The sequence below is a fragment of the Eulemur rufifrons genome, chromosome 2, assembly GCF_041146395.1.
Source record: "Eulemur rufifrons isolate Redbay chromosome 2, OSU_ERuf_1, whole genome shotgun sequence".
In the NCBI taxonomy this organism is placed as follows: domain Eukaryota; kingdom Metazoa; phylum Chordata; class Mammalia; order Primates; family Lemuridae; genus Eulemur; species Eulemur rufifrons.
The window spans coordinates 127,729,564-127,755,542 of NC_090984.1; the positions used below are offsets into that span (position 1 = coordinate 127,729,564).

Sequence of the window (25,979 nt, forward strand, 5' to 3'; positions counted from 1 at the left end):
ATTTGCTTGGTTGCTTGGCGTCCTAGGACAGGGACGTGAGGTGTGAGAGCTTTAGAGGACGTGGCTGTGTCTGGAGACGGGGGACAGAAGCCGAGACGTCTCTGCGCTTTTGCGCACATGCGGTTGTTAGGGAGGCAGAACTTGACCTCTGCCCTCGGAGGGAGTCTGGCTGGCCCGAGAGTTAATTTGGGGTAAAACAGATCAACACAGAACAGCGCACAGGTCTGTCGGAAACGAGAGTCACCCGACACGGAAGCCGTCGAGGAAATGCAGCCGCAGAGAGCCGGGGAAACGGGATACCCCTGCCCCGGGCTGCGGAAAGTAGCTGAAACACAGGCGGAGGCTCAGGGGTAAGAATTACTCTGACAGAGTCGCACAGAACTCGCGGGGTCTCCGCCGCTCGTCCCGCATGAAGAGACTGTTCCTTTGCTCCTGGTGCAGGGCCGGCGGCGCGCACGAGGGCATTTCATCGCCTGTTTTTAAGGGGAAAACGGGGATCTGGAGTGTCCTTTTTCCATCTGCTGATTTCCAAGTGCCGTGAGTGCTCCGGGGACCAGGGAGCGCATGTGGGGCGGTGTGTCGTGCACGCTGTCGCCGTCGCCGTCGCCGCCCAGCGCGTGGAGCCGGTGCAGGCGCCGCCCAGTACCGAGGGGTCGGCCTGCGCAGGGCTGCCTCCGACCGGCCGGTTCCGTGGGTGTTAGCTCCATTGTGCGGGGAGGAAACGGGCTGAGACAGGTTCGGTGGCGGCCGGGGCGCCACCGCTGGAAAGGAACGGAACCTGGGGTGGGCCGGGCGCCGGCTCAGCCCACCGCTCCACGCCGCCCGCGGGCTTTGATGAGAAGGGCAGGACTTTATGCTTGAAACCTTACGGTTTCTTTCTTGGGATTGTGGTTCTGAAACCACTGGGGCGGATGCGTCCTCCGAGCTTTTGATTTAGTGCGTCTGGGGTGGCCAAGCAAGTGTCTAAGGTTCCCCGGCACTGCGGGCACTGCCGGCCCTGGGACCACACTTGGAGAACCGTTGCTTAGGCTGGAGGTTGTGGGTTCTGACAGGAGCAGGGGTCCAAGTTTGGCAGGTGATCCCTGGTGCTTTTATGACTGTTTGGGGTTTTCCGACTTGATTTTGCCACCCTCTGGTGAGAGCAGCAGCCAAACAGATAGATATGCCACCCTGTTGAAATCACAAGGGTCCTCAGAGGCACAATCAGTTGCTATTGGATGGGCAGGAAGCAGCTAGTTAGCCGAGGGGATTGTTGATCAGCCTTCGGAGGCCACCTCACCCTCTCTCCTTCATTGTGGACAAGAGGATGCAATAGGGTGCAGGGAGTTAGCTACGCTCCCGCAAAGAGGTTTTTTCTCTTCCGATCAGGTCTCTAAGTTGACCACGCCTGTTTGCAGGGAGTTAGCTACGCTCCCGCAAAGAGGTTTTTTTTCCTTCCGATCAGGTCTCTCAGGCAGGAGTCATCGCAAAAGATGAAAAAAATAGTAGGAAACAGAAATAAAAGTAAAATAATGATGATAATACACAGAGCCAAAGATATAGTTTATAAAGTAAAGGTGTATGAAAATAGATAAAGGAGGGTATCCGGATGGATATATTTCTTCCCACATAAAATATATCCCCCACTGAAACTCCACACAGATATTACATAGGGTACATACAGGCTCCCATTTGCATACTAACAGGCAGTTTGCTTTAGGGTCAAAGTCTCCTAAAAGGCTACTACAGATCCTTTAACTAACTCTAACTAGGGGAACAATGAGTTATAAAATCGTCTTGGGGAAAACTTCTAAGTTTTATGATAAGGCTATTACTTTAGCAACAAACAGAGACATCTTGGCTCTGGTGATTGTGTTCTTGGAGACAGAGATGATCCCAGAAGTCAACATAGGCTGTGCTTTGTGTTAATTACTTTAACTGCATGGTTCCTGCCTGGGCCCGGCTTGGGCATTAGCATATCTATATGATCAGCTCTCATCTCCGAGGGTCTACGCCTGTCAGCTCCGCAACCTTTTGGTTCTAAGGGAGAGGCCTGCCTTGTCTTTCAAAACAGGTGAGGACCCTAGGAGGCCCAGTTTACAGCTGTCTCTTTGAAGTGCAGCTATTACTGACCAACGAGATGCCCTCCTGAGACGCCCTCCTGAGACGAGGCAGCTTTTGAACTAACACATTTATTTTTTCTTTAAGGCAAAGCCTTATTTGACTTCTGAAATCAAATCTTGTCTCCAGAAATACAGGGGGCATTTCTATAACTCAGTATTCTTAGGCTCAACAATAGGGGCCTCAGTATTGGGGGGAAATGGCTGGATACATCTTCAGAAATTCAGAGGATGTGGAATTTTAGAGCAGAGATAGGCACCTTTAAAAGATTTAATCTGCACTTCCCCTTTCTCCCATGTTGGAGTTGAGAAAACTGAAGCCCTTTCCAAAGCACATAAACGCTATTACAAAGGTTGACCTTCTTCCCATCTTAGGTTCTACATTTCCCATGAACAGGCCAGAATTCCGTGTGTCCCGATCCTGCTCTGGTACATTCTGACATAACTGCTAACATGCTGCGTGGTCTGGGTAGGGTGAGGGGGGTGAGGGGTATGGCCCAGATAAGACCAGTGGGGTCCTTTGGAAGAAGTTGACTTGGGTGTTAGAAGAGAAAGCATTTCTGTCCTCTGAGACGGAGAGCTTATGGCATGAATTATTTCTGGAGCTTCCTGGGGTCAGTTCTGCAGCAGAGAGAACTTGCCAGAGAATGAACATAATGCCACATGTACTCGCCATCCAATTGGTACTAACTGATCAACACCCAGGTGCTCACATGGTAGTAAGATTCATTGGGTGCCGGTCAGGTGGGTGCGTGGGGGTGGGTAAACTCACAACTAATAGAGACAGAGAGCACTGTATGGGGGAAGGGCACGCTTCTAACCCCGGCTTGGGTGAAGCAAAGGCATTACAGGTAGCCAAAATGTTTGTATCCCCTAATATTCTGAAATTAAAAAAAAAAGAAAAGTAGAGGATTGCTACTTAAATTATGTTACATCCATACAACAAAGCTGTATGCAGGCATCAAAATGATATTGTGGAATACTGTTTAACAACTTAAAAAACATGTTAATAATTGGTTGTTAAGTGACAACAAGCTATAAAATAGTATGTATAGCAGTCTTCCATAAAGGAACGAAAAAGGAAAAAAGGAAGGAAAAACATCAATGTTAATAGTAGTTTATGTTGGATAGTAGAAATTTGGGTGATTTTTAAAAATTTGCTTTGCTTTTTATAATTATCTGTATTTCTTACAACTATGCAATTTTGTATTAACTGTAATTTTGAAGGTATTTTTAAAGGAACAATAAATTGTCCAAGTATCTCAATCAATTAAAAAAAAAAAAGAAATAAAGAAACAGAGCTAAGAGATAAAAAGAGAATGATTTCATTTGAGGTCCTGGATTCATCCATGCCTGAAACCTTTAAATTTTTTGTTATATAAAGTAAAAATTTCTCTGCTTAGGCCAAGTTGCTCAAGTTGCAAATGGCAGAAAACTAACTCAAAATCCAGATAGATAAAATTCCTTCAAGCTACAGCTCAAGCTCCACCTCTCCCAGGAAGACTTCCCTGACTACTTTAACCTCAGGGTTCCTTATTTCTACTAAACTTAGATTGTATGTTTGTATCAGACAGAGTCAAGGCAGGAAACAAAAGTCACCCAGGATGGTTCAAATGTAGAGACTATGATAAAGGGACAACCTATAAAGTTGCGGATAGGGCAAAAAAATCTAATAAGAAACACGGCGCCCAGATACTAGCAACAGGCTGTTCCATCGCTAGGGATGAAGACATAAGGGGAGGAATCACGTTCCTGGAGGGCAGTGAGAGCTTGAAACATCAGGGAGGGATTATACAATAGCAGCTGCGGTCCTGGAAGAATTAACCACTGAGAGAAACATGGATCTCAAGCAGGAATGGAGAATGGCAAAGAAACACCTTAACTTCTCTCTCCTTCTGCCCCGTATCTCCTGACAATGCATCTTGTTATTAAAACCACATAGAAAGGCAGAGGGAAGAAAGCCCAGGTGCTGCCGTCTGCAGTAACAGGTGTCTGAGCACAGAACAGGTTCTAACCTGTCCTGTGGAAGGGTGGAAACTGAATTCAGGGGTGGGGGGGTGACAAAGGACATGCACAGCATGTTGGGGTCTCACTTCCCAGTTTGGTTGGGAATAATTAGTGTACTTCCCAAGGTCTTATAGGGCCAGTGATTTTGTCCCAAAGATTGAATCTATGGTAGGAAGAACAGGCATTGCCCAAGGAGAAGTTTGCAAGGCACCTGGTGTCTCCATTTCCCTACCCAGCGTGTAGGCAGAGTTACTTACAGACTCTGATAATGGACCCTCATCAGATATATAACGTGCCTCTGTGGGTTGTCATCTTACTTTCTTAGTGGTGTGTTTAGATTCCCAGAAGTTTTTAATTTTGAGGAAATTTTTCTTTACTTGCTGTGCTTATGGTGTCAGATCTAAGAAACCATTGTTATCTCCATGTTTTCTTCTAGAGTTTATGTTTTTATCTCTTACATTTAGGGCTTTGGACCGTTTTTAGGTAAATGTTTCTGTGTGGTGTGATGTAAGGGTACAGTTTCATTGCTGTGCCTGTGGATACTTCTCTAACGTCACTTGTCGATTTTAACGACCTCAGGCCTTGTTTACAATCACTTGACCGTAAAGGTACGGAATTCTTTCTGGACTCTCAGTTCAATTCCGTTGGTCTATATGTGTACCCTCATGCAGGTATCACTCTGTTTTGGTTGCTGTTGCCTTGTAGTAAGGTTTAAGATTTAAAATTGAGAAGTGTGAGCCTCCAAGTGTGTCTTTGTGTTTGAAGAAGATTTTGTTTATTTGTGTTCCCTTAAAATTCCATTTGAATGTTAGGATCAGTTTGCCCATTTCTGCCAAAAGGCCGTTTTGGATTTTTGTAGGAATTGCATTGAATTTAAAATCACTTTGTGTAGTATGGCCATCTTCAAACACATTAAGCCTCCAGTCCATGAACGTGGAATGTCTTTACATTTATTTAGATTTTCTTTAATTTTTTTCAGTAGCATTTTGTAATTTTCCACATACAGGTTTCACCTTGGTTAAGTTTTTTCCTAACTGGATTATTGTTGTTGATGCTATTCAAATGGAATTTATTTCTTAATTTTATTTCCCAGTTGTTGATTACTAGTGTAAAGAAATAAAATAGATTTCTGTGTATTGATATGTTGTTCTGTGACTAAGCTGTATTTGTTTGCTAGCTCAAATAATTTTTTTGAATTCTTTAGGATTTTCTATACTTAAGATCATGTGATTTGGAATCTGTGAATAGTTTTACTTTCCTTTCACATATGGATGCCTTTTATTTCCTGTTCTTATGTAAATGTTCTGGACAGAACTTTCAGTACAATGTTATTTTTTATTTCAAACTGCTAATTAAGGTGGTACAAGTGTTTTTGTCACATGGATGTCTTGTATGATGCTGAAGTCAGGGGTTTCGGCGTGTCCATCCCCAGAATAGTGTTCATTGTGGGCAAGTTTTTATCGTACAACAACTCCCCCTTTCTCCCCCCTTATAGGTTTCTCATGTCCTTTATATCGCTTTGTGCCCATGTATATCCATCTAGTAGCTCCCACTTATTAGTGAGAACATACGGTTTTCGGTTTTCGATTCCTGAGATAGTTCACGTAGGATAACAGTTTCCAGTTCCCTCCACATTGCTGCAAATGACCTTACTTCAATCCTGTTTTTTTAGAGACTGGGTCTCGCTCTTGCTCTGGCTGCTGTTTCCCTCCTTTTTATGACTGAATAGTACTTCATGATTTATATACACACACACACACACACACACACACACACATATACACACATTTTTGTCCCCTCACGAATTGAAGGGCACCTACGTGGATTCCACATCTTTGCAATTGTGAGTTGCTCTGCTATAAACATTCCAGTGCAGGATAAAACGACTTCATTTCCTTTGGGTAGATACCCAGGAGTGGGGTTGCTAGATCGAATGGTAGGTCTACATTTGTTTCCTTGAGGACTCTCCATTCTGTTTTCCATAGAGTTTCTACTGATTTTCAGTCCCCCCAGTGATCAGCGTTCCTTTCTCTCTGCATCTGTGGCAGCATCTACTGTTTTTTGACTTTTTAATAATGGCTGTTCTGATTGGGGTAAGGTGGTACGTTGTTGTAATTTTAATTTGCATTTCTCTGATGATTAGTGATGTTGAGCAGTTTTTCATATGTTTGTTGGCCATTTGTCTCTCTTCTTTCCAAGAACGTCTGTTTCAGTCTCTTGCCCATTCTCGGATGAGGGTGTTCATTTTGTTATTGCTGATTTGTTTGAGCTCTTTGTAGATTCTGGATGTCAGTCTTTTGTCAGATGTGCAGTTTATGAGTATTTCTCCCATTGTGTAGGTTGTCTATTCAGGGTGTTGGTTATTTCCTTTGCTGTGTAGAAGTTTTCTAATTTAATTAAGTCCCATTTCTTTATTTTTGTTGTTGCTATATTTGTCTTGGGGGTCTTAGTCATAAATTCTTTGACTTGGCTGATGCCTAAAGAGTTTTTCCTACTTTTTCTCCAGAATTTTCATGGTTTCATGCTTTTCACTTAAGTCTCTAATCCATCTTGAACTGATTTTTGTATATATTGAGAGAGGGATCCTGTTTCCTTCCTCTGCGTATGAATACCCAATTGTCCCAGCACTATTTATTGAATAGGGCTTCTGTTCCTCAGTGTATGTTTTCTGCTTTATTAACAATCAGTTAGCTGGTGCTAGGTAGATGGTTGAATGCCTGGGTTCTCTATTTTGTTCCCTTGGATTAGTCTCAGTATTTTACACCGGTACCATGGTGTTTGGGTTCCTGTGGCCTTGTAGTATAATTTGACGTCAGGCAATGTCCTACCTGCAGATGTGTTGTTCAGTATAATGTTGCGTGCAGAGGGGAAAGTGAGCGTCTCTGCTTTGTCCCTGATCTTAGTGGCAAAAGCTGTGGTTAGGGGTTAGGGTTTTTAGCGTTAGGGTTAGTGTTAGAGTTGGGGTTGGGTCCTGTTAATAATTTAGTATCTTATGGTCACAAGGATTCTGTTTTGTTAGTCTTATGATCTCTGGGGTTTTTTTTTTTGTTTGTTTGTTTGTTTGTTTGTTTTTAACATAGCCACTTGCCACAGGAACAGGGTTTCCGGAGAGCCTCCCCACAGGCAGCCCCGCTCCGCAGGGAGTGGACAGCGACGGGGCAGCGCCTGCCCCTCCGCCTGGGCGCTCTGGGCTGGGGCGGGAGCGACGCCCACCGGGAGCTTCCGCGTCTGCCCGAGGGTGACGCTCTCGCTCCGAGGACTGTGGCGCTGCGGACCCCAGACGGGCATCCGAGCTCTTGCTGGGGGTCACGCTCATTCTGGGACCTTTTTGTGGCCGTGGAGCTCCCCAAATCTGCCTGTAGGAGAGTGGCTTCATTTCAAACCCTAGGGCCAAATGTCCCGCCTCACACTGGCGGCGGCTCCCCTAGGCCTGGGCACCAGTAGACGGGCGTGGGGCGGGCCCGGAGGGAAGAGGCTGCAGGGGGCGTCGTTTGTCGCCCAGAAAGGCCAAAGCGCCACAGTAGGGCCCAATTACAAACCTGTCCGTTGCGCCCCGGCAGCTGCTCCCGCCCGCGCTCCCAGCGCAGCCTCCCCGCCTGACAGCCCCGGGCGGGGGAGCGGGACCGCGTGTCCCCGGGCGCGGGAGCGGGGGCCGCGTGTCCCAGGGCGGGGGAGCGGGACCGCGTGTCCCCGGGCGCGGGAGCGGGGGCCGCGTGTCCCAGGGCGGGGGAGCGGGACCGCGTGTCCCCGGGCGCGGGAGCGGGGGCCGCGTGTCCCAGGGCGGGGGAGCGGGACCGCGTGTCCCCGGGCGCGGGAGCGGGGGGCCGCGTGTCCCCGGCCCGCGCGCAGGTGTCTGGCACAGCCCCAGGGTGGGGGCCGGCGCGCGCCCGCAGGACCGAGCCCCACGCGCGCGTACGTCGGAGATGCAGCGACCGCAGTGGCGGCGCCTCCGCGACTCTGCGGCGCGATCCGGGGTCCCGCGGAGCTCGCGCCCAGCCGGCCCCGCCACCCCGCTCCGCGACAGCCGAGCCGCCTCTGCCTTACAGGGTCCGCTCCGCGCGGGGCGAGGAGCGCGGGCCGGGCGGGAGGCGGCGCCCGCACCTGGCCCTGCTACCTCACCGGGACTGCGGGACCTGGGTCTCCGCCCCGCAGGAGGCGCGGGCCTGTGCGGCGCTCGCGGGACGATGCGGGAGCGCGGCCGCGGCCTGGGGGCGGGCAGGTGTGCGCTGGCGACCGTCCCCCGCGTCCTGCTCTCCTGGGCCCGCGGCCTTGGGGGGCGGCGGAGGGTGCGGCCCGGAGCAGGTCTGCGCCGCCCCGCCCAGCGTCCCGCAGCAGCCTCTGCCACCTTTCCCCTCTGTCCTCTCTCGGGGACACCTGCTGCCCGTTCCCCGGCCAGCCCGCCCGGCCTTTCACCGCGGGTTGCTCCGCAGGTGCTGGGGCTGTGGTGACAGGCACCTACTATGGTGTTGGTGCTGGAACCTGGGGCGCAGAGGGTCCCCTCCAGCCTCAGGCCCCCGCCCTGGAGGAGGCTCCCCAGGCTGCTGGGGGGGGGGGGGTGTGCAGCCCCTCCCCCGGGGGGAAAGGTCACCTTTAGGTCACTCCCAGCTTTGCTGCGGTTGTTCGGGTGAAGCTGACCCAAGTCCTCCCCACGGCTGCCCCTGTCTCCTGGCCGCAGGACCCCACCGCTCCCGGGAGCGCAGCCAGGCCAGGGAGCCCCACAGGCAGCAGAGGACACCAGATGCTGAACCGGAGAAGGGGTGAGGCCATGCCGCCTGCGAGGACCAGCACTGAAGCCTCGGGAACCTGGGGGCAGCATGGCCCCCACAGTGGCCGGGCCTCAGCTTCTTCTCAGCCCCTCTGGGGTCGCTTCTGCAGCCGCCGCCCAGACTGACCCTAACTCTTGCTGTTCTGAGAAGTCCCCTCCAGAGCGCAGGCAAGGCACAGAGCAGGAGAGCGCCGCCGGTGGGGTCACACCGGGCCAGTCCTGGGACTCAGTTTCTTTTTACATCTGTTGTGGCTGGCTGTGCTTTCTTTCTCTGCCCATGGAGCCCTTGCCTTCTGGAAGTTAGTACTGACAATATATATAAACCAGGTAGTGAAAAGATCACCCTGGTTGTGTTCCTTTTACCATTTTAGTCAAAATGTGACTCACTGGTCCATTTTTCAAAATGAGTACAAATGCTCTTGACATAAATTCAGTGATTTTATCAATAGAATCACAGCTAGAGGTGGCCTCGGCTGCGGGAGCAGAATTATTCCAGGACAGGCAGGCAGGCAGGCAGATAGTCGCCGTCCAGGGAGCTAAGCGAGTCCCCTGCCCAGGGGAGAACCAGGCTGGCCGTGCAGCGCCACTGGAAAGCCTGGCCCCACTCCCGGACAGGGCCCCGATGCCACGCCAGGAGCAGCCAGCTCATAAACACCAGTCCTGACTGTCTGCGAACGGAATTGATTTTAGATGGCAGGTGTGTCATTTCCTAGCAGGCAGTCAGCTCGGTCTGCACTTAGAAAATCACCTAAAATAGTGGCATAGGGCCTTGCTCAGGTAGGAAAATTAGATCCTGGTTTGGGAATTAGTGGCCCTTCACCAGCCATGGCCACCTGACCAGTGCGCCCTTTGACCCTGCTCTGGGCTCTTGGTCCGTTGACAGGACCTGGACAACTTCCATGGATTTACCTTCCAGTTTTTAAGGACCGATTCACCATCAGTGAACGAACTTCTTCACAGAAGTTGTGTTTGGAAAACCCGGTGGCTTGAACAACAGGAGCTTCCTGTCTTCCGGCCAGCAGGCCAGACGTCCAGGGCCATGTGCCCCGTGGAGGCTCCAGGGAAGGACCCTTCCTTGTCTCCAGCATCTGGTAGCTCCCTGCATCCTGGGCTTGTGGCCGCCAGCTCCTCCTCTGCTCTGTGCTCATGGGGCCTCCTCCTGGGGTGTCTGTTATAAGGACACTTGTCACTGGATTTAGGGGCCCCCATCTCAAGATCCTTAACTTAATTACTTCTACAAAGACCCTATTTTAAAATAAATTCCTATTCTGAGGTTCCTGGTGGACATGAATTTGGGGGGCGCTATCACACCAGCTCTACCAGTGGCACGAGCAGTTGCCGGGGGTGTTCACTGGAGGGCCAGGCCCCCAATTGCCCTGCTCAGCTCCCTGCCCAAGGTTCCTGTGCACAGCTGGGAGCTCAGAGGTCCCTGCAGGAGGCCAGCTCTCAAGGGTGCCCATTCCCCTGCCCTCTGCTCACACCTGAGCTGGCTGGGCCAGGCACACTCCCTGCCTGTCAGATTCTGGACTCTGCGGCTGACCTTGCACCTCCTGAGAGACACAGAGACAAGAGAGTGAGGGAGACAGAGAGAGACAGATCAGGGGAGACAAAGAGGCGGAGATGGACACACACGCAGAGGAAGGAGGGGGCAAGTAGGTGTGGCCACCTGGGCGGGACAGCGACACCACATGACATCTTGGGAGTGCCACCTGCCCTGGAGCTCCGTGGATGGAATGGACTCAGTTTTACTAAAGGATGGTCACAGAGGCCCACTCTCCTCCCCAACCATGTGAACCTGGTAGAAAGTCCCAGGGCCTTCCTGAACCAGCGGGATCTACACAGCCAGATGTGGGGCAGGCCCTGGTGGGACCAAGCCTCCCAGGAAGCCCAGAGAGGGGAGCTGGGGGACCTGTGTCCACACCTGTCCTACCCCTCCGCCCTCTGCAGCAGTGGGGTGGGGAGGGGGCAGCTCTCCCTCCTGGAAGCCTCTCTGGCTGACCAGGCCCTGGGCTACTGCTTTGGGCCAGGAGGGTGTCAGGACGCTGACTTGGCAGCGGGGTGGGGTGTGGCTGTGGGGTGCAGGAGTCTCGGGGACACAGGGCTCCTGGGCAGCTCCCTGTGTCCAATCCACAGGTATGGGACTGTGCAGGGGCTAAGGGGCTCCTGCCCCCCCCCCCAGGCCCTGCAGGCCCTTCTCTGTCCCTCCTGCATGGTCTGACTCTTCCTTCAGCATTCACCCCCCTCCCCCACCAGGGGGCTCCGGGGTTTGGAGTTTCATTCCAGGTGGCCTGGGGCTGCTGGCAGTGGGCGGTCGGTCATGCTCGGCCACAGCAACGCCTGGACGTCTGTTCAGCCTCTCCCTGGAGAGGCAGCACCATTCACAACCTCCTCCTCCGCAGAGCCAAGGCAGGACCAGCCCATCGGACACCACCCAGCCCACAGCACACCTGGCCCCTGGCCCTGGGGTTTGGCTGCCCGCAGCCTCGGGCCTGCTGAGCCCCTCCCGGGGTCCTGGCCCAGGGCAGGCTCTGTCCTCAAGCGGCAGTGCCAGGGCCCTCTCACTGGAGCCATGTGGGGCTCAAGCAGCCGGATGCCAGAACAGGGGCCTCTCGACCTGGTTCCTGTTTGGGGCACAGAACCACCCAGCTCAGCACCTTGCCTGCCTGGTCCCAGCCCTGCCTGTGTTCCTGGGCCTCCCCAACATGCCCCATCATTTTGTTTGGAGTGGGCAGCTGCTGGGGTTCAGGATGCTGAGGTAATATGGCAGCGACAAAGCCCCTGCTTGTGAGCACCTTGCGAAGCACCTCAAAATCCACCAGGGACACAAAAGCCAAACTCAGGAGATGCTCGAGACACACGTGGGGGCCTCTGACCCTGGTAGGCAGGGACTTAGTGGGAATTGGCTGGCCGCAGGGCAGACGGCTGACCCTCGACATCGGAAGGCGCCGAGTACATGCAGTAGGCTCACAGCAGGCCAACAGCCCCCCACGTGCCTGGGGCTGCCAGCTGGCCCGACGCCTGCCAGCCTCAAGATGCCCAGGCCCCTGGAGAGGAAGCTACCTATGCTAGAGCACCGGCCTGGCCAAGCAGGGTCCTGGCGGGAAGCAGCAGAGGTGTTGGGTAGCAAGGGGAAGTGGCCCCTGGGACGTTCCAAAGTCCAGCCAAGGACACCGGCAGGAGGCAGTGGGGAGCTGTGCGGGTTGCAGGCAGGGGCACCACGTGGCAGAGGAAGCTGGCACAGCTGGCAGCTTTCAAGCTGCATCGCAAAAGGCCACCAGCAGGGGTCCCAGTGTGGACTCAGGGTCTCTGGCCTTGAGCAAGGATTCTCAGCCGGGGTGCGGTGGCTCCCCAGTGTCCCAGGCGGCCAGAGGATGGGCCCTTTGATGAGCAGGAGCTGGGCAGCCTCTGCCGGGCACGGTGACCATGCAGCCCACTGCTGAGCGAGAGAGGTCCGTGCCCTCAGGGCTCCAGTAGCTCCCGTGCAGCCCGGCCAAGGATGAGCTGCAGCCTGAGCGGGAGGCCTGGAGAGGGTGCAGGGCGGGGCCGGGAGGGCCCGCGGGTATGGACAGCTGGGGGAAGGTCTGCGGGACCCCTGCGTGCCGGGAACATAAGTTCTCTAAAAAGGTGTCTGGAGGAAAGAGACTCATTCCAGAGACCCCGCCTTCCGTGTCATAGGGCGGCCGTTCCAGAGAGCACAGGGAAGGCTCAGGTTACACAGTGGAAGTTCCCGCCCAGGCTCCAGTCAGGTTCATTATACAAATGAGGGATTTACTGGCTTTGTCTGATAGATCAGTGCAGCTGAGTCCTGATTGGTCAATACAGATGAGTCTGATTGGTCAATGCAGCTGAGTCTGATTGGTCATGGTGGCTTACTTCTAATTGCTCAATGCAGCTGAGTCTGATTGATCAATGTAGCTGAGTCTGATTGGTTAGTGTGGCTGAGTCCTGATTAGTCAATGAGCTGTGTCAGATTGGACAGTGAGGCTGAGTCCTGATTGGCCAGTACAGCTGAGTTTGATTGGTCAGTGAGGCTGAGTTCTGATTGGTCAGTTCACCTGAGTCCGATTGGTCAGTGTGGCTGAATCCTGATTGACCAATGTGGCTGAAGCTGATTGGTCAGTGGAGCTGAGTCCTGATTGGTCAGTCTGGCTGAATCTGATTGGTCAGTACAGCTGAGTCCTGATTGGTCAGTGTTGCTGAGTCTGATTGGACAATTTGGCTGAGTCCTGGTTGGTCAATTTGGCAGAGTCTGCTCCATCAGTGTGGCTGAGTCTGATTGGTCAGTGCGGCTGAATTCTGATTGTTCAGTGTGGCTGAATCTGCCTGCTAAGTGTGGCTGAGTCCTGATTATTTAGTGTGGCTGAATCTGATTGGTCAGTGTCGCTGAGTCCCGACTGGTCAGTGTGGATGAATCTGATTGGTGAGTGCAGCTGAGTCCTCATTGGTCAACATGGCTGTGTTTCATTGCTCAATGCGACTGAACCCTGATTAGTCAGTTTGGCTGAATCTGATTGGTTAGTGTGGCTGAATCCTGAATAGTGAGTGTGGCTGAATCCGATTGGTGAGTGCAGGTGAGTCCTGATTGGTCAACATGGCTGAGTCTGATTGCTCAATGTGGCTGAATCTGATTGGTCAGTGTGGCGGGGTCCTGACTAGTAAGTGTGGCTGAATCTGATTGGTCAGTGCTGCTGAAACCTCATTCGTCAACCTGGCTGAGTCTGAATGCTCAATGCGGCTGCGTCTGATTAGTCTGTGTGGCTGAATCTGACTGGTCAGTGTGCCTGAGTCCTGACTAGTGAGTATGGCTGAATCTGATTGGTCAGTGCTGCTGAGTCCTGATTGGTCAACGTGGCTGAGTCTGAATGCTCAATGCGGCTGCGTCTGATTAGCCAGTGTGGCTGAACCTGAATGGTCAGTGTGTCTGAGTCCTGACTAGTCAGTGTGGCTGAATCCGATTGGTGAATGAGCCTGAACCTGATGAGTCAGTGTGGCTGAATCTGATTGGTCAGTGCTGCTGAGTCCTGATTGGTCAACGTGGCTGAGTCTGAATGTTAAATGAGGCTGCATGTGATTAGTCAGTGTGGCTAAATCTGATTGGTCACTGTGGCTGATTCCTGAATAATCAGTGTGCCTGAATCTGATTGGTCAGTGCTGCTGAGTCCTCATTGGTCAAAGTAGCTCAGTCTGATAACTCAATGTGGCTGTTTCTGATTAGTCAGTGTGGCTGAATCTGATTGGTCAGTGTGGCTAAGTCCTGACTACTAAATGTGGCTGAATCTGATTGGTCAGTGCGCCCGAGTCCACATTGGTTGAAGTGGCTGAGCCTGAATGCTCAATGTGGCTGCTTCTGATTAGTCAGTTTGGCTGATTCTGATTGGTCAGTGTGGCTAAGTCCTGATTGGTCAATGTGGCTGAGTCTGATTAGTCTGTGTGGCTAAATCTGATTGGTCAGTGTGGATGAGTACTGACTAGTCAGTGTCGCTGAATCTGATTGGGCAGTGCTGCTGAGTCCTGATTGGTCAACGGGGCTGAGTCTGAATGGTCAATGCGGCTGCGTCTGATTATTCAGTGTGGCTGAATCTCATTGGTCAGTGCTGCTGAGTCCTGATTGGTCAATGTGGCTGAGTCTGAATGGTCAATGCGGCTGCCTGTGATTAGTCAGTGTGGCTGAATATGATTGGTCATGGCTGCTGAGTCCTGATTGGTCAACATGGATGAGTCTTATAGGTCAGAGCGGCTGAACGTGATTGGTCAATGCAGCTGAATCTGATTGGTCAGTGTTTCTGAGTCATGGTTGGTCAACCTGGCTGAGTTTGATTGGACAATATTGCTTAGTCCTGATTGGTCAATTTGGCTGAGTCTGCTCCGTCAATGTGGCTGAATTCTGATTGGTCAGTGGGGCTGCGTCTGATTAGTCAGTGTGGCTGAATCTGATTAGTCAGTGCTGCTAAGTCCTGATTAGTCAACGTGGATGAGTCTGATTGCTCAATGTGGCTGAGTCTGATTGGTCAGTGAGGCTGAGTCCTGATTGGTCAGTGTGGCTGAATGTGATTGTTCAGTGCGGCTGATTCCTCATTGGTCAGTGTAGCTGGGTCTGATTGGACAATCTGGCTGAGTCGTGATTGGTCAATTTGGCTTAGTCTGCTTCCTAAGTGTGGCTGCGTCTGATTGGTCAGTGCGGCTGAGTCCTGATTAGTCAATTGGCTCAATCAGATTGGTCAGTGTGGCTGAGTCCTGATTAGTCAGTGTGGCTGAATATGATTGGTCAGTGTGGCTGATTCCTGATTAGTCAGTGTGGCTGAATCTGATTGGTCAGTGCCTCTGAGTTCTGATAGGTCAACGTCACTGTGTCTGATTGCTTAATGCTACTGAGTCCTGATTGGTCAGTGTCGCTTAATGTCATTGGTCAGTGTGGCTGCGTCTAATTGGACAACTTGGCTGATTCCTGATTGGTCAATTTGGCTGAGTCTGATTCATCAATGTGGCTGCGTCTGTTTGGTCACTGAGGCAGAATCCTGATTGGTCAATTTGACTGAATCTGATTGGTCAGTGGGACTGAGTCCTGATTGGTCAATGTGACTCAATCTGATTGGTCAGGGTGGCTGAGTCCTGATTAGTCAGTGTGGCTGAATCTGATTGGTCAGTGTAGCTGAGTCCTCATGAGTCAGTGTGGCTGAATCTGATTGGTCAGTGCGACTGAGTCCTAATTGGTCAACGTGGCTGAGTCTCATTGGATATTTTGGCTGAGTCCTCATTGGTCAATTTGGCTGAGTCTGATTTGTCAGTGTGGCTGCGTCTAAGTGGTCATTGTGGCTGAATCCTGATTGGTCAATGTGGCTGAATCCTGATTAGTCAGTGTGGCTGAATCTGGTTGGTCAGTGTAGCTGAGTCCTGATTGGTCAACGTAGCTGAGTCTGATTGGTCAATGCGGCTGAGTCTGATTGGTCTATGAAGCTGAGTCCTGATCAGTCAGTGAGGTTGAGTCTGATTGGTCAATGCAGCTGAGTCTGATTGGTCAGTGTGGCTGAGTCTGATTGGTCAGTGCAGCTGAGCTCCAGACGTGCTAAAGCTGATCTGAGGCTCAGGTTTCTGGGGAACTCCAGTGCGGTGCGGGTGTGGGCGCGGCACAGGCGTGGCCTCCAGTCAGCAAATGACCTCTGGGCTCCATGTTAAAATCAGACCCTGCGGCTTCTCGGGTCCGTCTTGAAGGATGGGCTTTCAGGTACACATTTGTTCGCATTCTGCCTCTGAGCCGGACCCGTCCGGGGCAGCGGCTGCAGCCAGCCCGGTCCCCCTATTCCACGCGGGACCCCAGGGGCAGTGGAGGGGCCGGGCAGCGCCACCAGCCCTGTGTCTGGGAAACACCCAAGCGCCTGTGAAATACGGATGGGTTCTGGGTCGCGTCAGCTGTGGGTCCAGCTGCGGAGAGTCGGCCGGCGCGGTCCGGAGCCTCCCACAGACGCCTGTGAGAATGGCTGAGGCAGGGTGGGGAGGACGCCCAGCCCAGCCCGGATTCGAGGAGGCTCATTAGGGCCCGAGGGGTAGGGCGCGGACGGGACCTGGAAACAGCTGAGTGCGGGAAATTGAGTCCAGTGCGTCGGGCCAGGACGGGAGGCTTTCTGAAGACGCGTCTGTCAGAGCGTCGCTGCCGCAAGATCTTAGGTTTCTCACGACCCAGGTGCGGCGGGAGTGTGGGCAGCGGCAGCGACACCACCTGCGCGGTGGGGCTGGTCTAACTAGTCAGTGTGGCTGAATCTGATTGGTCAGTGCTGCTGAGACGTCATTGTTCAACGTGGCTGAGTCTGAATGCTCAATGTGGCTGCGTCTGATTAGTCAGTGTGGCTGAATATTATTGGTCAGTGTAGATGAGTCCTGACTAGTGAGTGTGGCTGAATCTGATTGGTGAGTGCGGCTCAACCTGATGAGTCAGTGTGGCTGAATCTGATTGGTCAGTGTGCTTGAGTCTTGACTAGTGAGTGTGGCTGAATCTGATTGGTGAGTGCGAGTGAGTCCTGATTGATCAACGTGGCTGAGTCTGATTGCTCAATGCAGCTGAGTCTGATTGGTCAGGGTGGCTGAATCTGATTGATCAGTGCTGCTGAGTCCTCATAGGTCAACCTGGCTGAGTCTGAATGCTCAATGTGGCTGCGTCTGATTAGTCTGTGTGGCTGAATCTGATTGGTCAGTTTGGCTGAGTCCTGACGAGTCAGTGTGGCTGAATCTGATTGGTCAGTGCTGCTGAGTCCTGATTGGTCAACGTGGCTGACTCTGAATGCGCAATGCGGCTGCCTCTGATTAGTCACTGTGGCTGAACCTGATTGGTCAGCGTGGCTGAGTCTGATTGGTCAGTGTGGCTAAATTTGATTGGTCAGTGTGGCTGAGTCCTCATTGATCAAGCTGGCTGAGTCTCAATACTCAATATGGCTGCGTCTGATTTGTCTGTGTGGCTGAATCTGATTGGTCAGTGTGGCTGAGTCCTGACTAATGTGTGGGGCTGAATCTCATTGGTCAGTGCTGCTGAATCCTGATTGGTCAACGTTGCTGAGTCTGAATTCTGAATGCGGCTGCATCTGATTAGCCAGTGTGGCTGAGTCCTGACTAGTCAGTGTGGCTGAATCTGATTGGTCAGTGTGGCTGAACCTGATGAGTCAGAGTGGCTGAATCTCATTGGTCAGTGTGACTGAGTCCTGAATAGTCAGTGTGGCTGAATCTCATTGGTGAGTGCAGGTGAGTCCTGATTGGTCAACGTGGCTGAGTCTGATTGCTCAATACAGCTGCGTCTGATTATTTAGTGTGGCTGAATCTGATTGGTCAGTGTGCTTGAGTCCTGACTAGTGAGTGTGGCTCAATCTGATTGGTGAGTGCGAGTGAGTCCTGATTATTCAACGTGGCTGAGTCTGATTGCTCAATGCGGCTGTATCTGATTGGTCAGTGTGGCTTAATCTGATTGGTCAGTGTTGCTGATTCCTGAGAAGTCAGTGTGGCTGAATCTGATTGGTCAGTCTGCTGAGTCCTCATTGGTCAACGTGGCTGAGTCTGAATGCTCAATGCGGCTGCATCTGATTAGTCAGCGTGGCTGAATCTGATTGGTCAGTGTGGCTGTGTCCTGACTTGTCAGTGTGGCTCAATCTGATTGGTCAGTGCTGCTGAGTCCTGATTGGTCAATGTGGCTGTGTCTGAATGTTCAACATGGCTGCCTGTGATTAGTCAGTGTGGCTGAATCTGATTTGTCAGTGCTGCTGAGTCGTCATTGGTCAACTTGGCTAAATCTGAATGCTCAATGAGGCTGTGCCTATTATTCTGTGTGGCTGAATCGGATTGGTCAGTGCTGCTGAGTCCTGATTGGTCAACGTGGCTGTGTCTGAATGGTCAATGCAGCTGCCTGTGATTAGTCAGTGTGGTTGAATCTTATTGGTCAATGCGGCTGAATCTGATTGGTCAATGTTTCTGAGTCATGATTCGTCAATGTGGCTGAGTTTGATTGGACAATTTGGCTGAGTTTACACCGTCAATGTGGCTGAATCTGATTGGTCGGTTCGGCTGAATTCTGATTAGTCAGTGCGGCTGAACGTGCTTCACCAATGCACCTGAATCTGATTGGTCAGTGCTGCTGAGTCCTGATTGGTCAACGTGGATGAATCTGATTTCTCAATGTGGTTGACTCTGATTGGTCAGTGAGGCTGAGTCCTGATTCGTCAGTGTGGCTGAATGTGATTGGTCAGTGCGGCTGATTCCACATTGGTCTGTGTAGCTGGATCTGATTGGACAATTTGGCTGAGTCGTGATTGGTCAATTTGGTTGAGTCTTCTTCCTAAGTGTGGCTGCGTCTTATTGGTCAGTGCAGCGGAATCTTGATTGGTCAATGTGGCTCAATCTGATTGGTCAGTGTGGCTGCGTCCTGATTAGTCAGTTTGGCTGAATCTGATTGGTCAGTGTGGCTGAGTCCTCATTAGTCAGTGTGGCTGAATCTGATTGGTCAGTTCAGCTGAGTCTGATAGGTCAACGTGACTGAGTCTGATTGCTTAATGCGACTGAGTCCTGATTGGTCAGTGTGGCTTAATATCCTTGGTCAGTGTGGCTGCGTCTGATTGGACACCTTGGCTGATTCCTTATTGGTCAATTTGGCTGAGTCTTATTCATCAGTGTGGCTTTGTCTGTTTGGTCACTGAGGCTGAATCCTGATTGGTCAATCTGACTGAATCTGATTGGTCAGTGTGACTAAGTCCTGATTGGTCAATGTGGCTGAGTCCTGATTAGTGAGTGTGGCTGAATCTGATTGGTCAGTGCGGCTGAGTCCTGATTGGTAAACGTGGCTGAGTCTGATTGCTCAATGCGGTTGAGTCTGATTGGTCGCTGAGGCTGAGTCCTGATTGGTCAGTGTGACTGAATGTCATTGGTCAGTGCGGCTGAGTCCTGATTGGTCAGTGTGGCTGAGTCTGATTGGACATTTTGGCTGAGTCTGATTTGTCAGTGTGGCTGCGTCTGAGTCGTCATTGTGGCTGAATCCTGATTGGTCAATGTGGCTGAATCCTGATTAGTCAATGTGGCTGAATCTGATTGGTCTTGCAACTGAGTCCTGATTGGTCAACGTGGCTGAGTCTGATTGGTCAATGCGGCTGAGTCTTATTGGTCTGTGAAGCTGAGTCCTGATCAGTCAGTGAGCCTGAGTCTGATTGGTCAATGCATCTGAGTCTGATTGGTCAGTGCAGCTGAGATCTAATTGCTTAATGCAGCTGAGCTCCAGACCTGCTAAAGCTGATCTGAGGCTCAGGTTTCTGGGGAACTCCAGTGCGGTGTGGGCGCGGCGTGGGCGTGGCCTCCAGTCAGCAAATGACCTCTGGGCTCCATGTTAAAATCAGACCCTGCGGCTGCTCGGGTCCGTCTTGAAGGATGGGCTTTCAGGTACACATTTGTCCGCATTGTGCCTCTGAGCCGGACCCGTCCGGGGCAGCGGCTGCAGCCGGCCCGGTCCCCCTATTCCACGCGGGACCCCAGGGGTAGCGGAGGGGCCGGGCAGCGCCACCAGCCCTGTGCCTGGGAAACACCCAAGCGCCTGTGAAATACGGATCGGTTCTGGGTCGCGTCGGCTGCGGAGAGTCGGCCGGCGCGGTCCGGACCCTCCCGCAGATGCCTGTGAGAACAGCTGAGGCAGGGTGGGGAGGACGCCCAGCCCAGCCGGGATGCGAGGAGGCTCACTAGGGCCCGAGGGGTAGGGCGTCAACGGGACCTGGAAACGGCTGAGAACGGGAAATTGAGTCCAGTGCGTCGGGCGGGGTAGGGAGGCTTTCTGAAGACGCGTCTGCCAGAGCGTCGCTGCCGCAAGATCTTAGGTTTCTTACGCGACCCAGGTGCCGCGGACGCCACCTGGCGGCGGGGCTGGTCTAACGCTCGCAGGGGCCGGGCTGCGACGACCGGGGAGGGCGTCTGGGGACCGCGGCTGCCCCCTGGTGGCTGCAGCAGCTCTGTTCACGGCATGGGGAAGGTTTCTGACCACACGGTCATCCCAAGCAGAACCTCGTCCAACGCAGGATCACAGAAACTTTCCCCGTCTCGCTCCTTCACTGGGGTCGACTCCTGGGGTGAATCGCGTCCTCGGGAGTGTACACAACTGTCGTCTTCACAACCTGAGGGTTGTCGTCGGTGTTGGATTGTGCCCAGACTCCCACGTGGCTCTTACGGAGCAGGGTGGGTAGTGGTGGCGAGGCTAACTGAATGGATGGGAATTTGGGTAAAAGCCGTTGTGTGGCAAAGTCTCCTGGTGAAAATAACTCAAGCATTATTTCCCTAGTTGGGAGAAGGATGTATGGGCCTGGTAGGTTTTTAAGAAGTCCCTGTCCAGGAGATGTATGGGGGCTGACGGGACAAGCAAAAGGCCACGGCTGTCACGAGGGGTCCTAGTTGGAGGATAGGTAGAGATTTAGGAACTGTCATAGATTCGTTGGCCACTCCAACCATCTGGATGAATTCAGAACCCCAGGGAGGGCACAGAGACAGTGTGCCGGGGCTAAGGATAGACAGCGTACCCCAGTGTCACCCACATCTCCAATCTTCATATCTTACTCCTCTCCAATCTTAATTATTTAATTCTCTTAGTTGGTTAATCTGGATAGGGGTCGTGTTCCATGAATGTCCCTGGAGTATCCCTGCTTTGCTGGTGGGAGAGGTCCTGGGGACTTCAGCAGCATTTAGTTGTAGCCAAATATTGGAGGAAATCAGGGGATTTAGGATCCATTTCAGGCCACAGGTAGATAACAAAGACTCGAACACAGTGCACAGGGCTTCAATCTACTAGCAGGTGTGCTTTAGTTTTCCTTAGAAGCATGGTTTTCTCTGTCCACGTGATCATATAGAAATCTCAGATTTTAGAACTTCTTGAGAGGAGGAAGCCAAACCAAGGCAGGCTTTAGGTTTTACTTATAGTCTTAAGGTTCCTGGACCTGCCAGGAAGTGACAATGTTTACTCATTCACTGTAAGGCTGGGAACACTGGCATTTTGTGCATATTCTTAAATATGACACTTCAGTCAAATCCTTGGCAATATGGCCAGTGTTTCCAATTGTATCCTGCTTGTAAAGAGACAGCATATTTTTATTGAACTTATATAAATAAAGATAAGGATATTCACAAATACTTCCAGAATTTTGAAGAAATTGAGTAGGGAGAAAAAGCAAATGCTTTCATCTTTGTTCACAAAAGGATACTTTACGAAATTGTTGCAAACTATACAGAGCTTATGAAAGAAAATTTCCTTGACTCTGGAAAACATTTAGGTAAAGAACCAACATTTTAAATAAAGGCATAAAAGCAGTATTGTTATCAATTACTTAGTTTCATGTAATCAAGATTGTTTTTCTCAATCTTGATTAACAAGTTTGGACTATAGCTGATTGAAAATGCTTCCATCAAAGAATTTAAAATAATAACTGTGGAAACCCAGAACAGCCACGGTCAAAAGTCTGATGAAGGTTTACAATTGGCAAGAAAATATAGGTATTTCTGTGGCATATAACAGTTAAACATAGTAATCATAATGACTGATAGCACATAACACAACACATTAGAATTTTCAGAATCACATAATTTTGGAATACATTTTAATAACACATTTACAGAAATATGACCAAGTTAAATATCATTTCTTATTTGGCAATGCTTCCTATACGATTTACCAAATTAGCCTAATAGTTTAATATCTCCACAAGAAGAGATATACATTCTTTGATGCTCTCCTGGGGTCCAACTGGAAAATCCCAAAGTTAATTTTAGGTCAAAAAGATTTAATTTAGGATTTTGATCCCAGGAAAACCTGCCAAAGATGTTAAAAGGTTTGAGGTACTTCACTAAACAGAGTCATGGGTCACTAACAGACTCAGATAACTTTTGTTTCTTTGAAATAAGAAGTCAAAAGTATATGACTCTAAACTCTTATTCAATTAATGTTCAATTGCTGTATTAGAATTATCTTATTTGGATAATATCTATATATTCAATGAATATTCATCATTTAATTTCACTTAGTAAAACTCTAAGGGTATATTTACTTAAAATATTTGAGAAACCTCCCCAAGGAAACATATTACAAAATATAACCATTATCAAAAATTTATTTACAAACTTTTTTGCTAGCCACATCTACCCAATTTATTCATTCTTAACAATTATGCCTGGAAAATTTCATGAGACATCAGACAAATATAGCGATCATCCCAGGCTAAATTTTCATGCCAAGAAAGCATCATAAAAGTAAGAACTTTAAAGTTAAATATATGCATATCTAGCTGAAGACCTGGCCATTCCCATCAAACCAATATTAGACCAGTCTCATCTGCCAAAAGATTACTAAATCCTGTGCATTTGAAAAGCATCTGGGTTTATTTGCATAATTTACGAATACTCATTTATTTATAAGCCAGTTTGGTACTATAGATGATATACAAACAGACCTTTGTAGACAGTCCCATTTGTTGAAGCCGTCATTTCTCCCCATCCAATTATCTTGATATCCTTGTTTAAAATTGATTGACCATAAATGAAAGGTTTAAGTCTGGACCTCTATTCTGTTCCACTTGGCTGTGGGTCCATCTTTATGTCAGCATCACACTGTCGTTATTGCCATAGCTTTGTAGTAAAATTGGATGTCTGGTTGTGTAAGTTCTTCAATTTTGTTCTTTTTTCAAAATTGTTTCGGCTGGTATATTGTCTAGATGCTCTGAATTTCCATACACATGTTAGGGTCAGCTTGTCATTTCCACTAAAAAAAGGTGCTGCCAGGGTTCAGTAAGGATCCTGGTTAGTCTGTAGGTCAGTTTAGGGGAAAACTGCTCCTTAATAATATTTTTTTGCAATCTGTGAATACTGTATATCATTCCATTTAATAGACTGTCTTCAAATTCTCTTAGCCATGGTTTACAGCTTTCAGGGTATATATTTCCACCGATTCTGTTAAAATTATTCTTTTGGTAATATCATGAATAGAATAGCTTTCAAACTTAGATTGAAACTTTCAAACTTTCAGAACTTAGATTTTTCATTGCCAGTGTACAGAAATGACTAAGTGTTGTATCATGATATTATGCCCTGCACCTTGTTAAGCTAATTTGTTATTTCAAGTAGTTTTCAAATTTATTTTTCAGGATTTTATTGCCTGAAAATAAACATAGTTTTGCTTTGTGTTCTGTATGCCTTCATTTTTCCTGCTCTGTTGTGCTGGCTGGAACGTTAGTGCAACATCAAAAGTGGTGGGAGGGCACACTCTCGCTGTCCCCAGTCCCAGGAGAAGCGTTCAGTCTTCCCGTGACCACACAGCAAACTGCTGTAGCCACACACGTAACCTCACACACCACACAGGCCACACAGACACACACGCAGCCTCACACAGAGACAGGTGCACACACATCACAGAGTCCTAGGGCCACACCAGGAGGGAAGCAAAGGACAGTGGCTGTGGGGTCCCCAGCCCTTGTCAGACTTGAGGCCGAGGGACAGCAGCACCTGGTGAAGTCCTTCCTCCATGTGCACTGCTGCTCTCCAATTGCTTTTTCTGCTGTTCTGGGTGATACAGTCGAATGTGCTCAACTTCCTGGACACGAGACAGGGGAAGGAGGACGGGGCAGGGTCATCTACCGTGTGTACAGCACCCACACGACAGCTCAGCTCTGCCCGCCATGCGGCCCCGCGAGGCCCCTCGAGGCCAGGACAGGGTGCAAGTGCCTTGTGGTCCCTGCCTGGCTGCCATCTGTGTAGGCAAGTGGGCACACGGGCGGCCTGGGGCAGGGGCTCTTCTGTGCCTGCCACCCCACGCAGGGCCACGCCTGATGGGCATTGCCAGTGTGGGGGGCAGCACTGGAGGGCAGCTTCGGAAGGCCCCCTCTGTCCGAGGGTCCGGGCAGCCGGTGGGGGGTCCTCACGTCTGGACACTCCGTGCTGTGCACCGGGGATGCGCGGACAGAGGAGTGTGGGTGGGGCTGGCTGCACAGGTGCTGCCACCAGCCTGAGGCCACACCGCTGGGTCCTCGGGTCACACACCCCTGCGGGTGCTCGTGCACTCGGCCGTGCAAAGTGACCCCTCCCTAAGGCACTTTTGTTCTCTCCCCAGGACCTCAGCCTCTCAGACGGGGCAGCCCAAAGAGCAGACTTGACCAACCTCTGAACAGGACCCCGGCGACTCGCCACCGTCACCAGCAGCCCACTCTCCACCAGGACGCCCGCAGACCCCACGCCTTCCAGCCCCACGAAACGTGGCCCGCTGCAGATGCCCTCGCCCTCCCCTCCCCTCCCGGCTCCGGCTGACATCACTTGCATCAAATCTTCCTTCCTCCCCCTCAAGCAGTGCTCCTGGCCCCACTCTTCGGCTCTCTGTGTGGACAGCACAGGCCAGGCCGACCCCCTGGGTTTGGTGGCAGAGCAGACACAGGCCCGTGAGGTGAGTCTGGACCCTGGAAAGTGCCGCCAGCTCAGTCTCTGCGTCCCACGGGGGCAAAAGAACCCCAGGGCGTGAGACGTGTTTATCAACAAAGGAGCAATATTGGTAAAAATGGGCCTGTGCCTATTGCAGCCATGTGCTTCCTTGGACAAGCCAAACTTTTCCTTTTTCTTCCCCTAAACACCAACGAACGTGAGAACAGATGGTTTATAATTTTTTCTAGATAGTGAAGAGGGCCAGCCACGGAAGCCTATTTGCAGCTCAGGGAGCAGATGGAGGTGGCCCTGGGCTGCCCCGGCCCAGCCAGCAGCTCAGCCTGGGCCTGGAGGGTTTCTGCAAAGGTTTGTTCTCAGGCCCGACTTGTCTGTCTTGATTAACTCCCGGACTCTCATTTCTTCCACAGCCCCTCAGAACCTGTGTCATGGCTTGAGCACGTAAACTTGCACTTGTACCATCAAACCCAGATGGTAAGCACGCCCTGGAACCTCCTGGATGCTGTGCTCTGCCTGGTAAGTTCCATGTGAAACATTTAACACCTGACTGCCACACTAAAAAAAACAATTTCCCTGGGGCCATGGTGTTTTATTAAAACTAAATGATCCATTCTAATTTGCTATTTTTTATTGTTTTCTGTGCATGGGTTATATGCAACTCAAACCACATTTTTTGAATTACATTGTCAGTATTAGTTGTAACAATGAGAACATCAAGATTTTCATGAACCAGCTGCAGGGTTTTGCTTCACACAGACCTGGGCTCAAAACTAGCCTGAGTTAAATGCAATTCACATGGCGGTCAGTGTGTTGACCTGATTAGGTGGAGGGTGAGTGACAGCCGCAAAACTGCAGACCTTCCAGCAGGAACCTGAGGCCAAGCGCTGCTGAGCCGGGCGACTGTCCCCCAGCGTGACTGGACTCTTACTCCAGCTCCAGCGACTGGGAAACCCTGGGTTTCCCCGACTCAGCCAGTGGGTTTTCTCCTCTGCTGGGCACACACCCGGGGTGGCACACACCTTCCCACGGGATTGTGTCCTCACCATGCCAAGCTGAGGATTCACTGGGGTGACTGTCCCCCAAGCTTCAGTGGCTCCCAACAGCCCACCCTGGGTGCTCAGGCTTTGTGGCCCCACGCCCTGGAGTGGGGGCTGGGCCTAGCGGCTGCAGCCCCAGGAACAGGACACAGAGGC

At 51.1% G+C, this 25,979-nt stretch overlaps 1 long non-coding RNA gene across 1 annotated transcript; it reads left to right on the forward strand.

Moving 5' to 3' along the window:
- LOC138397218 (uncharacterized) lies at positions 1 to 25,375 on the forward strand. The gene is made up of 3 exons (XR_011235761.1): positions 1 to 350; positions 24,467 to 24,793; positions 25,197 to 25,375. It is a non-coding gene; the product is annotated as an uncharacterized lncRNA (long non-coding RNA).
- Positions 25,376 to 25,979: the final 604 nt, after the last annotated feature.